Here is a 14,681-nt window from a genome sequence, read left to right on the forward strand (position 1 = left end):
AAAGTGGGCATACACACAATCTACAACTTCCACTGCGGACGCTCCGCTCCCGCCTGGCGATCTTCAAGCAGGACACTCAGACTCGCATTCCTCTTGGTTCAGGTCCAGCTGCTGCTGAGGCACAGCGGCGATCTAGATCATGGGGATCGCAAATGGATTTAGCAGAGGGGTTAGAGACGGTTGGTATGGTAAAAGCTTTTCTTCATCCCAGACCAGGTTACATCCCTAAGGTCCCCAATAATGTGGCTAGATCTATTGTGCTGCAAGCTTTCTGTCCTCCACCCTTCAGAGATGCAGACCAGGAAAAGAATAATCTGCTGTGCCCAGTTCAGGCGTTGGATGCTTATGTCTACAGAGCTGCCCTGTGGCGGAACAGTTGTTCATTTGTTTTGGGTCTCCTCTTACAAAAAAGAACTGCAGTATAGTGAAGTACAACTGCAGTAAAACTGCAGTACAAAGTAGTATAACTGCAGTATAATTAAGCACAACCATAGATTTGCAGTATAATGAAGTATAATCACAGTACAACTGCAGTACATTGAAGTACAGCTGCAGTAAAATGAAGTACAACTGAAGGTATGCAATATAATGAAGTATAAATACAGTATAACTGCAGTTCAGTGATACTGAAATGCCTGTATTAACCTACCACTCATAGGCTACTACATTATTGCAGCTGTGGTTACACTACTACTGTCAGCAAGTAAAAGCTGTGGACCACTACCATGTAACATTAACCCATAAGCTAGTTTTTAAAAAGAGTTGTGTTAATCTAAATGGCATAAGATTTGGTGACTTTGTGGACACTTGCTGACAATTTAATTTGTCAAATAAAATCACTAAATCAGCCACAACACAGAACACAAGAACACAAAAATGAAGTGGCAACAATATAACCAATGCATAAAAGATGCAAAAGGTGTGCGTGTGTGTACATTTACATGGAGTTCTTACAATTCACTAAGGTAAACATACACAATGAAATTTTACTAAATTTGTACTAAGGATTCAACCATAAAAATTATTTTCCCAAAGCATTAATTTTCTCCTCCTCATATATTACACTGAGATAAGGTCACAATAAATCTGATCTAGTTCATATGTATTTGGTAAGGGCAAAATGACAAGCCCATATGGAGTACTGATCAGTGGAGTAGAGCGTCCCATCACAAACAAACCTCTGAACGTACGCGTCTTGATTTTTTTCTGTATGCATTCCAGAATTCTATAATAAGATACGATGAGACAGTTACTACCTCTTTCACATGACCATGCATGTAGATTTGAACAGGTTGTAATGGTCTGGGTGAACAGTTTCAGATGTTTTGATGAACGAGCGTGCTACTATTGACAAGCAAACAACCAGTAAGATCTTCAGCCAGGTTGCACTGCTCTCGGGTTCGGTTGCGTCATCGCCATGTGAGATCAGAACACATGCAAGATGAGTGCCGCGCCTGAGAGTGAGGAGATTGCTAATAAAAAAGGATATGTTAGCTCGTCAGTGTGGCAGTTTTTTGGTTTCTTTTCTTCCGACCAACATCAGAACACTGTTGTGTGTAAGCTTTGTAAAAAAAAAAAAAAAGCATCCCTGCCAAGCACGGAAACACAAGTAACTTATTTCATCACCTTAACCGCTTCCATCCTCTGGAAAACGCAGCATGTCGTCCATCTACCTCACCTCAACAAACAACCCACAAGCAGTCCACGATGGAGAGGTACTCTGCAACCGTGCCTTATGAGAAATCCTCCAAGCGATACAATGATATTACCCATGCAATAGTGTATTACATTGCCAAAGAAATGCAGCCATTCAGTGTGGTGGAGAAGTCAGGCTTCAAAAGACTTCTTGGCGTGGTTGATCAGCGCTATCGCAAGTATTTTACAAAGACTGCTATTCCACAACTGTATTCAGAGTGTAGGCAAGCAGTGGAGAAGGAACTGTCCACCATCTCATATTTTGCAACAACCGCAGACATCTGGACGAGTAGCACATAAGCTCAAGTGTGCTTTTCATCTACGGCGATTGGAATCTGAAGAGTAAGTGCTTGGAAACTGCACAGTGTATTTATAATAACATGAATATAAAATTCATTAGAAAAGCATAGTTAAAACAAATAGACAACAATTATGCACGTCCTTGCCTTAATTTTAATACTAAAATGATTTTAATCATTAAACTGAAATATTATTAATTTAAAATGTAATTTTTATTTATTTTATTTTTTTTACAGTTGCAGCATGGAAGGACAAAAGAGTTGAAAGGGCCATCGGTGTGTGTAAGAAAGTGGTGGCAGCATTTTCTTATTCATGGAAGAAAAAGAGAGATCTGGCAGCAGCTCAGGAAAAACTCAATCTCCCCAAACATCAGCTGGTCACAGAGTCACCCACCAGATGGGGCTCACGCCAGAAGATGGTTGCAAGAATGCTGGAACAACGAATGGTCATTGCTGAAGTCCTGGCTTCAGACAGAAGCATCCAACACCTGGTTCCAACATGGCATGACGTTGACGTCTTAGAATCTGTGCACGAAGCACTGAGTCCCTTACTGGAGTTCACAGATTTCCCTTTTCAGGGAGTCATATGTGACTGTGTCATATGTGAAGCCTGTTCTCCAGCTGCTGAGAACAAAATTACTGACTGTTAATGAACTGGACACACAGCTAACAAAAGACTTTAAGACCAAAATCATGGCATACCTTGACGAGAAATATGCCGACCAGGCCACTGATGACCTACTCGACATGGCTACTTTAGTTGACCCGAGATTCAAAGCTCAGTACATCAAGCCAAACAAGGTAGAAGCCATTAAAACACAGGCACTGGCTGAAATGATGGATGATGACCAAGGCCTACAACCCCAGGCAGAGACTCTGGTTGAAAACAGAAGCAGCAGGTGCAGAAGGAGGAGTAGCTGCTGAACCACAACCACCTCCACCACTGTGTATGAAGAAGCAACGAAAGTCTTTGGGTAGTTTCTTCAAAAAGCAAAGCCCTAGTGCAGATGCCTTACCTCTCACTGAAAGACAAAAAGTACAAAGTGAGCTGGAAAGCTACCTGATGTCTCCTGACGCTGACAGCGAGTCTGAACCGCTGGAGTGGTGGAGGCTACACGAGCACAACTTCCCGAATATGAGCAAGCTTGCAAACAAATACCTGTGCATCCCACCCACCAGCACCCCCTCTGAACGAATTTTTAGTACACGGGGTAATGTAGTGACGTGTACGAGGGCTGCATTAAAACCTGACAGAGTAAACCAACTTGTCTTCCTGGCTCACAATTTAAAATGAAGCTATGTACATGTGAATATTGATATTTGGTTGCTGCACTTAAAAACTGAGGTTGGTTTAATTATATTTTATCTTTTGTTTACAATTTTAGAGGTTTGTAATGTTATTACTTGTTACAGATGTTGATCTACCTACCTCAAGTTTGCCTTGATTGTTCTATGTTTACACTTTTACATTGCACACATTTTTTAACATTTTATTTAAGTTCAAGAGTTTCTTACTTTTTTATCTTAATATAAGACATAAAGAAGATATTTCTGTTTACATTTTATTTTGTTAAAACTAGTATAATTTTTTGTTTGCCTTAATAATGTGGATAAATAAAAAAAAAAAAGTGGTTAAATTAATATTTTTCTACTTGTTTTTTTTGTTTTTTTTTTAAAGGTGATAAATAATGTCAATAATTATTGATTCCGAACGATATGAAACATTATATCGTGATGCATTTTTTGGCTATATCGCCCAGCCCTACACCCAGAACACCCTAGCAACCACCAAGCAATGCCCTAGCAAACACCCAGAATATTTAAGCAAACGTCTAGCAATGCTTTAGTAACCACTCGGAACATCATAGCAACACCCTAACAACTACCCCAAGTACATTAGTAACTGCCTAGAAACACCATAGCAACCACCCAGGTTACCATAGCAACCACCCGAGTATATTAGCAACTGCCTAACAACACCCTAGCAGCCACCCCGGTTACCATAGCAACCACCTAGCAACCATCCAGGATATCCTAGCAACAACTCAGAACACCTTATCAACCGCAACTGCCAGGAACACTTAGCAAACGGGTGCCGAGTTTTGCCACTGCAAGCACCACTCACATTTTCTTCAGGGAATGTACAGTCTAATTATTATTATCATCCTCATTAAAAAGGCAAAGCAGCCCTTTATAATCAGTGATACTGTCAAGTGTGTTGACACATGTGCCACCCCTGACAACGGAATATACCCTTTGATGTGTCCTCGCATGCACCCATTGTAGACACAGTGTTAGAATGTTTCTTTTGCAAGTTGTTACAAGTTTCAGCTTGCCTTGTCGTAAATCTTACGCAAATTCTGAGCCAGCGTTGGGAGGTAGTACACGGAAGCTTGCACTGCATTCACTACGTCAACTGCGCATGACAACAGTTCAAATTGTTAAATAAAGTCGTTATTTTTGTTTTGTTTTTGCGCACCAAATGTATTCTCGTCACTTCATAACATTAAGGTTCAACCACTGTAGTCACACTGACTATTTTAACAATGTTTTTACCACCTTTCTGGACCTCAAAAGGTGCAATGCTATTGCTGCCTATGTGTGGTTCAGAGACCCTCGGATTTCATCAAAAATATCTTAATTTGTGTTCCGAAGATGAACAAAAGTCTTACTGCTGTGGAACGACATGAGGGTGAGTATTTAATGACAGAAATTTCATTTTTGAGTGAACTAACCCTTTAAGATCCTCTACCGATGAGTGACATTCTTGGAGGAAATAAAAACCAGATTTTTATTACTGGAAAATAGCGTTTTGCTTAGTGAGGTTTCTTAGCCCTCTAGCATTTCAAGAAATGATATGTAACCTACTTAAAATTAACCTAAAAGCAGAAAGAGAATAAGAGATTTTTAGTTTTATCTAATAATAAGGTTATTTTCAGTTGTCTTTTAACTGCATTTCATTATTGCCCAGCAGATGGCAGTAGTGGCGCTGCAGAGAGGTGAAACCAATAGTTATCAGTAGCGAAAAGGAAAAAGAAAAAAAAAAACGCGATGAACAGGAATGAACCACACTGATTTAAATTTAAAACATAAGGTTTTAGAGCTCTTTTACTAGTTTCTACACAGAAATTATCTTTTATACGGTATCACGAGGGAAGAGGCGTTTTAGTACTGACAAGGATTTGTGGATTTTTTTCTGTTTTCTCCGGTTGTTTTTTTGTATGCATGATTTGATACGGCCATTGGATTCACCGGCATTGGACAGACGGAGGTGCGGCGAAGGAGCAGAGTGTGCAAGGAGTCTTACCAGCAGGAACTGTTCCATTCGACGTGTTTTCGGCCACGTTCACACAGTCATTTTTCGGGATTGACAATCGCATTTACTTAACAGGTGTGAGTCTCGAAATGTCTCGTTCACACAGCAACTTTCAGTAGCGTTTGGAACACTGTCTGAGCGTCAAGCCGTACTCTCTTACTAGTAACCATGACGCCAGTGATCAAGGTAATATTAAAGATGGCGACGTCCATAAAACTGTAAAGTATTATCACTTTTCACATGACAAGAGACTAACTGAACCGCGAGTTCATCCATCAAAACTTCATTAACCAACAGCAGCATTTAAACACGCGCTAGCCGGAATATTTAACCGCTGCACACGCGTGTCACGTCCTTTGCAACATCTCGCGCATAACACGGCATTTGAAAAGAAACACAAAACTGACATGAGCCGCTCCGGTGGAGAACAGTGACTGGATCTAACACCTATGATGCACAGCTCACATCTCTGTCGCAGTAAGTTATTGAAGGTGAAACCACACACAAAACACCTTAGGAGAGCGGCTCTCTCGCACTATATGACGTGACAGACAACTAGTTGTCCAGTACGGTTCCGTTCACACAGCGCGAATATTCCGAGAATGCGGTTGTGAGTCCTGAAAATTTACAGGTGTGAGTTCGGTTATAGAATGCGGTTGTTACTCCCGTAAGTAACCGTACTGCGTGTGAACGCAACCGTATTAAGGACTCAAATAGGGCTGTGACGGTAGGCATGACAACCGCGCCACAGCGGTGGTGAAGTTGCCACCGCGGTCGAGGAGTGTCACCAGCGGTAATGTGACACATATACATACACACACACACACACATATATATATATATATATATATAAATTTTCCGTCATTGATGGATGTTTTTTTTTTTTTTTTTTTAGCAGTGACGGAAAAAATCTGCAGCCCGTCTGTTATTTTGAAAGATTATGTAGCTTGTAACTGTAATTCCCACCCCTGTCCAGTAGGTGGTGAGTGCGCTCCAGTGTGGCAGCAGAGCGCAAGTTCAGTCTCCAGAATAAAATGAAAACGACGCGCTTGATTACACAGACGAGCACCCAGTTTAAGTCAATTTTATAATAATAAAGTTACTTATGCTTACTTACATAATTAAGTTTTGTTATTTTTCTCGCTGACTATAAGTTTATGGTCAACGAATGGCTTTTCTGAGGTATAATGTTACGTGACATTGTTTGCAACACTGATTTAACTGACGTGATACAGATTTCGGTAAGCTACTGTATCTTTCAACATATTTTTTGATTTTCATTAATGTTTATTTCGTTCTGTACAGTAGTAAAGAGGAAAGGACGATCGCATTCACTCACAATCCGTGACAAGTGTTCAAGATGAAAACTGAAAAGTGACGCAGTCTTTAACTTTATTTTTCATAATATAAATAAATGCATAGCCTATGCCTATTGCTTATCCTGTAAGTTCGTGAATAAAAATGAAAATGTGGACAAAATCAGAAGCTATTAAATGTCTTATCATTAAAATATAAAAATTAAAATGACGGGTAATTATTGATTATGATGGATTTTTTTTTTTTACGATCCTGTCCATCAAAATGACGGTGAAACGCAAGTCTAACGCAACCTCTGATTTTATATATATATATATATATATATATATATATATATATATATATACATATTAAAACCAAACAACCCCGCCCCCCCTTCGGAGCCCACCACCGCAACACCGGCGATTTAAAAATTTGCCACCGTCACAGCCCTAGACTCAAATACAGGACTGACAACCGTATTCTGCTGCTTTGTGAACGTGGCCTTCATTTCATCTCACAGATAAGCGCTTGAGATCTCATCACACTTAAAAAAAAAAAAAAAAGAAAAGAAAAAAAACACACTACCCGGGTAGAACATTTTGTTTAATATTTTTGGGGTTTTTTTCTTTCTTTTTTTTCTCCCTGTGGTTCAAAAACAGACACGCATTAGGCCCATAGCGTGGTCTAAACCAATCAGAGATAGTGAAGTGCGGACCCTTCAATATGGCGGCCATGATTATTTTCACTCCGAAGTGCCATTTGGAGGGCGATATATCCCGTTTGGAACGCACCGTTTGTTCATCTCAAACGAGCCTACTTGCTCGTATGAGCAGCTCTCGCGATCTCACCTGAAAATGTTCGCCTGTATGGAGAAACTTTCGCGATACCGTCTGAGAAAGCGAGACGTGAGCAATCGATCTCAGATTAACAGATCTACTACAAACATTACTATAATAAAGAATCGATTTCAGGCTAACGGCTCTATTATAAACATTACATACATTACAAACTTTACTTTTAAAAGTAATGCATTACAATATTGCGTTACTCCCTATAAAAGTAACTAATTGCATTACATAGTTACTTTTTATGAAAAGTAATGCGTTACATTACTTTTGTGTTATTTTTTTTCCACCTGGGCTCGGCTTGCTTCTTTGTTTTTTAACAACAACAACAACAAAAAGTTCTAATTTTGGCAAATGTTTAGGCCCTTTCACACTAAAAGTGAAATGAATGTCAGCGCAGATAGCCTAGTGGTTAGTGTGCCGACATATAGTGCAAATGCGTTCACGGTGATTCCCGTCTCGAGGTCCTTTGCCGATCCCGACCCCCTCTCTCCACCCAATGCTTTCCTGTCTGCTCTCTACTGTCCTCTCCGAATAAAGGACAGTAGAGCCCATAAATATAACAAAAAAGCCCATAAATATAACTTTAAAAAAAAAGTGCAATGAATAAGCCTCAGGCTAAAGGAAATGCATATTTACGCCTGTACAGTAGATGGCACAGCTCAAACAAACCTTTCACCTGTGCTGCCATTCTGGATCACAAAAGAATAGGATACAGGAGAAGGAAGTTCCAACACTCATTTCTAAATTTAATCTAAAGTAATTTTTACTTATTAGTATGGTTGAACTGAATCATTGAAGGTTAGCAGCATAGACATTGGTTAATAAAGTGAGATTAAATACATAAAGTATATTTGTGTAATTTAATATTGTTAATTATTACAGGTTTGCATAAAATTCTGAGATTGCTTTTCACTGTTTTTATTCATTTTTAGGAATGCTGAATGTTTTCGTGCAAATGAGATTAATAAATGAATGTTCACATTTAGTCTAGAACTACAATAACCATCATGTTCACACAGCGCACACAACACCTCTGCTCTTTATTCTCTCAACATGGGGACAGGAGCTGTCAATAAATGTGAAAAAGTAACTCGTGTTACTTATTTGAAAAAGTAACTTAGATATTTTGTTATAAATTGAAAAAGTAATGAGTTACTTTACTAGTTACTTGAAAAAGTAATCTGATTACGTAACTCAAGTTACTTGTAATGCGTTACCCCCAACACTGGTAATGAATACTATGAAGACTATCCATTACATGTGTACGTTTGAAAATGCGTGTACTGCAGTCAGACAGAGAGGTGAGTAGCCTAAGCCAGATAAACAGAGTGGATGTAGCCGCGGATGATGAGAGAAGATGAAAAGAACGATTGACAACTTTTTCGGGCCTGATCCGTCCGAAAATCATAACCAATGCTCTGACACGGAGCCATCAACGTCCCAGGTTATGTCAAGCCCTGGTCCGGAGAAGGCATTAGATAATGAGCCACGTGCGATCCGAGCCAGAGCCCACTGAAATTAAAAGGGGGAGAGTACATTTCGGAGTAATGTAAATGTAAATATATAATATATAAAGAAATATAAAAAGAAATATATATATAAGTAATGTAAATGTAGCTATACATTTCGGAGTATTGTAAATGTAAAATATATATATATATATATAGTAATGTAATGTAAACATTTTCATACATGTCCATAAGACATTGAGCCATGAGATGTTCAGTTTGAAGCCCTTAAAACACTTCATTTAGATTTTCTTTTTATTTCATTTATCTTGAGATGTTTTAAGTTTAAATTTCAGCTCAGTTGAAGCACTTTAAGCACCAACACTTTTTCAGTAAGTTACCTTTCTTGTAGAATTGTGCTTCAAATAAAGAACTTTATGTTGACCAAATTGTTAGTTAATCATTTACAAGTCAATATTGCCTATATGGAAAGCGATTTAAAAAAAAAAAAAAAAAAACGTGTAAAACTGCGGTGTTAAATGCGATGCGGTCGAAAATTTGGGTGCACCTAACTTTTGTGCTGGTGCACCTAAGAAAAAAAGTTAGGTGCACCAGTGCAACCAGTGCAAAAAGTTAGTCTAGAGCCCTGTACTACTGTGTTTTCAACTGAATACATTGTAACAGAAGAAAAAAAGTAATTTTTGGATTATGGTTTATTGTTAAATAAATGCCAGCTATATCTATCTATCTATCTATCTATCTATATATATATATATATATATATATAAGTGCGCAGTTGCTTGCAGAAAAATAAAGTCATGAAGTAAAAAAAGACAATTGAAGAAAAATAAATAAAATTGAATAGACCTAGGGAAACAAATAACTTATTGTGCAGAACTTTAACTGGTCAAGAAATGTGCAATTATAACAACAGGAAAAAGATATTGAAATGCAGTCTAGAATGTTGATTAAGTAATACTTCAAATGGAATTTGAGAACATATAAGTATAATACCAGATCGTTTAAGTCATTAAGAGCCTGTATTGTATTATACAAGCCAGAACAAAGCAGATAACTGAAGCATAAAATATCTCAATAACTATACCTCCCATAAACTGTAACACATTCTAAAATAGAACTATAAACCATGTCAAGACAAGCAAGATGAACACACAGACAAATAGAGATTATCTTTTTGTGGTTTGTTTTGAACAAAAGAAAGAAAAAATCAATTCAAGACTTTTTTTTTAACTACAGACACAACATGGTTAACACAGCTTAATTAACTCTTAAGGTTTAGTTAAGCTGTAGAATTTAGCTAGGCTAAGCACCAGAATAATTTGAGGAAAGAGTTACCTTGTATCTCTCAGGATAAATCACTCATTTCAGCTGTCAGGTTGAACAGAGATCAAGACTTCTGACGTTAGATTTTCTTATAGACTCACTCTTGGGCGTGGACTTCTTGGTAAATCGCAGTGTCTGTCAATTGAAAATTCTGTACTTTAAGGGATAGTTTGCGCAAAAATATAAGTTGTCATCATTGTTTTTAACCAAACATTCTTTAAAATATTTTTGTATAACATCAACTGGCTCTTTTAATTTTTCTATCTAAAGTAGAAATGGCTGTCCAAATAAGTCTAATTAATTGTGTCTTTTTCAGCTCTAGAATTAGGCTGCTATTCCACGAAAGGAATATTTTCATGTAACAGCGAACATTAAAGTGAAAGCACATGAAGTGAAAGATAATAAACACAGTGCTCTTAAATCTTTTGGCCTGGAGACAAACTGAAAATAATCCAAACAGAGCTGGATGTCTGTACAGTATGTCTTCATTAGATCTTCATTATTGTAAAGATAAAGTGTTAAATCCCCAGTCTAGGGTCAGGGAAAATAATATAAATAAAGTTTTCTTACACCAAAACTGCTCGACTTCTCTCTTTTTTATTATTATATTCAACACCACCATCACCATAAAACAAAACAAAAAAAACGCAAATTGGCAAATTTAACAAAAGAAAAAAAAGAAAACAAAACCTTTTCTCAAAGAAACTATTTACAGAGGACACTACACTGAATTTACTTTATTAGCCACAACAACAACCACAGCCAACTACACTCTCCTCAGCCTCCCACATGAAATTGAGTATCTCTGTCACTTTTAAAAGATGCAAAGTTCAATCTCAGCCAACCGCAGCATGTTCATAAGGCGGGGGGCAACATGCAAGAATGACAGAGAGAGAGACAAACATCAGCAACAGAATACTTATCTCAGATTATGTTATCTCAAGGTCTACTCTGATCACTACCGTACCCCCTAGGCCTATGGTCCAGATAACAACCAAACCAACCTGGATGTGGTGGGTTAGCCTTTCGTTCAGTGCACCACAACTGGCTCTTCGCACTCAGATGACAGCTATGCCTAAGAATAAAAAAAAATACAGTTCAAAGCTTACCCTCTTCTCTTCGGAGTATGTATTCCAAGGTAGGAAGGTATTAAGGCATGTCCGAATCCAATGTTAGCTTCACTTCCTGTCCCCTGAGATACCTTCATCTGATCAATTTTTGAAGGCAGCATAGATGTATCCTTCGCTGCCTTTGAAATCCCACAATCCTATCCCAGATACCATGTAATCGTTGAAACAATGTTGAGTCAAGTAATATTATTGATTCAACATTACAAAGTGATATTTTTTCAACATCACTTTTGCACCCTCAGCTACAATGTTACACTGTGGTTTGATCAATGTTATGTTGATTCTAAATCTTTTTTTTTCTTTTTTTTGAAACATTAAAAAAACCCTGAAATGTCAACATAAAATAATGTTCTGAATAATATTAATATTTCACCTAAACTTTAATGGTATGTCAACAAATTTCTGACCATTTCAAAATTTTGGGAAAACCTTTAAAAGCATAAATGACACCTTTCCAGCAATTGAGTCAGTTTCTTTTATTTGACAGTTTAACACAATTAATGACAAAGAGATAGAAAATTTAATTCTTTAAGAGTGGGGCAAAAAGGACAATAGCATTACAACCTTTAAAAATAGCATTACTTTCAGAAGTCTTATGTCATAAATACGAGTTTTCAAAATATGGCTTGCATCAGACTACTGCCTACTACTCCCAGGTCAGGTGATAATCCTATCAACTACAACTCATCAATAGGCTTGTTCAACTTCATGCGGCGCTGCAAAAATTGGCAAAGATTAATTTTCAGCACACTACGGAAAGCATGAAGTGTCCGACCTGACGGTCGTCTATGTACTCCTCCCCTGCCTGCAACCTTCAGATCTCGATAGCCGGTGGCAGGCTAGTGTAGTTCATCTCGAACAAGCCTAATGTGATATCAATGTCACATTTATCAAGACGGTGCTCTTTTTTTTTTTTTAATTGTCCATCCTCATCTGCCTTCATTCCTATTAAAGGAAAGAAGGCAAGGTGCTCTGCAAGTAATAAATGCAATTCATGGGCTATGTGTAAAGTATGATATTCTTGCTCACGTTCATGTCACTTGCACTTCAAGAAATGTTTTCGGAAAATCAATAAATAGGAAATTGCTAATAAATATTACTAAAGCAAGATGCATGCACTTTTTTAGAATTTAGAAAAAAATGTATCTTATTAGATTCAGTAACAATAAATCAAATGTGAATGATTGGGAAACAACCACTAGTGTTCTGCAAAGATACATACCTGCAGGATCTTGTGGTCATTAACTACAAATCACTGTTGTGCTGTTGGCTTTCATCAAATTATCAATGCTGATCCAACACACTATAAGCATTGAAATGTCAATCTCAACCAAAATGATGGTCTGAATCAAAACTCAACATTGTATAAATGTCACCATGCTATCTGGGTATCCATTCCATTCATGACAGTTGAGCTAGAAAAAGAAAGATGGCATCTGAAAGTTGCCAGAAAGTCAGTTTGTGTGTAAATGTACATTTTTGACTGTTTTCCACTTCTGAATTCATTTCTAGCAAAAAAATTACTACTGTAGTAAATAAATATTTGTTTAGTTCTCACTGTTACACTGCCTCAATAGTTCGTGAGGTGCCAGTTTTCGGATGCAGCCCATGTGACTTCTGGGGGTTGTGATCTGTAGCTGGCTTCCGCTTGCTGCTTGCTTGTATGCTCTTGCTTTAACATATTTCCTGCATGCGTTGTTACATTACTTGAGTCAATTGCTTTATTTACTTGCATCAACACATTTCCTGTTTGTGTCAATGGCATACACACATTTTTTATTGTACATTTTATCAGATTTCTACCTTTCTAACTGTCTTCATTTTTGGTATTTACACATAACAATGCTTCTGTTTCCCAGAACCCATTTTTCACCCACACACATGCACACAGGATGTGGTACAGACTACATTTGAGTGAACAGCCTGTTCTTTTTTTTTTTATGTCACCTCATGTAACCTTCATGGCCCCTAGAGAATTTCCAAAATCTATAATTTTCTGCTTTTTGTTATATCATTTCTTATATCATTATTTAAATCTTTGTCTAATTGTTTAGAAGAGAACACTCCATTTGTCTTGACAAGACTATTTTATAAAGATTAAGCCTATAGGTATCAACTTGGGTTTGCATGTTTTCTTCAAGCCATGTTCTCTCGCCCTCAGTGCAGCTTCATTAAGTCCAATCGGTTAATCAGGAAGAAAGTTGAGTTCTGCCCTTTTCTTTTCTTTTCATTTTTTTAATGTTCTACCCAAGAGGCAACCTCCCCCAGTTTCTCTTGAAGCCAATATCAGACGATCGGTCATTTTCTAAAAAAATACAAATGTATATGCTTTATAAACACAAATGATCGCCTTGCAAGTGCTTCCGCCTTCTACTTACGGAAAAAACGGAACTGGTGCTGCGTTCATTCCGTAAGTTGAATAGGGAAGGCGTAGGACATACACCGTAAGCTTTTTGAAGAATACGGAAGGCGGAATGGTGGAAGCACTTGCAAGGCGATCATTTGTGTTCATAAAGCATATAGAGTTCTTTTTTTTTTTTAGAAAATGACCGATCGTTTCACTAGATAAGACCCTTATTCTATATTCTTATTCTTATTCCTTAGTCTAGTATCGTTTAAAGCCCTTTGAAGCTGCACTGAAACTAATTTTGACCTTCAACCGTTTGGAGTCCATTGAAGTCCACTATAAGGAGAAAAATCCTGGAATGTTTTCATCAAAAACCCTAATTTCTTTTCGACTGAAGAAAGAAAGAAATGAACATCTTGGATGACATGAGGGTGAGTAAATTATCAGGAAATTTTCATTCAGAAGTGAACTAATCCTTTAATGGTGTAGCACAGGGGTGTCCAAAGTCAGTCCTGGAAGGGCCACTGTCCTGCAGAGTTTAGCTCCAACTTGCCTCAACCACCTGGAAGTTTCTAGTATCCCTAGTAAAACCTTGATGAGCTGGTTCGGGTGTGTTTAATTGGGGTTGGAGCTAAACTCTGCAGGACAGTGGCCCTCCAGGAGCAGGATTGGACACCCCTGGTGTAGCACTTTGATATCCTATTTTGCTTCATGTGCTTGACCTTTATTGGCCCAATCAGAAACTCTAGAGGTAGAACTTTTATTAAACGTGCCAGAGGTTCTGGGTTGAAATCTGCCCTCATATAACTTTTTTTCCCTTCCTCATTAAAACCAAAGATGTTCATCAGTGATTGTATATCTAAAGCAGGGAGGGACACGTTTATGTTTGTTTGTTTTTTGTATTAGATACATGATGTTTAGATGAGATGTTTCAAAAAGTGGTAGGGACAACATC

At 37.8% G+C, this 14,681-nt stretch overlaps 1 protein-coding gene across 3 annotated transcripts in view; it reads right to left on the reverse strand.

Moving 5' to 3' along the window:
- Positions 1–10,404, reverse strand: part of LOC127500711 (nuclear GTPase SLIP-GC-like) — a 38,923-nt gene extending 28,519 nt beyond the window's left edge. Inside the window, exon 1 of one of the 3 annotated variants that reach the window (XM_051872108.1) lies at positions 10,262–10,277. The gene's annotated coding sequence lies outside the window, so the exon portion shown is untranslated. Of the gene's footprint in view, positions 1–10,261 lie in introns of all 3 variants that reach the window. The other 2 variants (XM_051872104.1, XM_051872103.1) reach the window with 2 other exon arrangements.
- Positions 10,405–14,681: the final 4,277 nt, after the last annotated feature.

The sequence above is a fragment of the Ctenopharyngodon idella genome, chromosome 19 (genome assembly GCF_019924925.1).
Source record: "Ctenopharyngodon idella isolate HZGC_01 chromosome 19, HZGC01, whole genome shotgun sequence".
NCBI classification, from domain to species: Eukaryota; Metazoa; Chordata; class Actinopteri; order Cypriniformes; family Xenocyprididae; genus Ctenopharyngodon; species Ctenopharyngodon idella.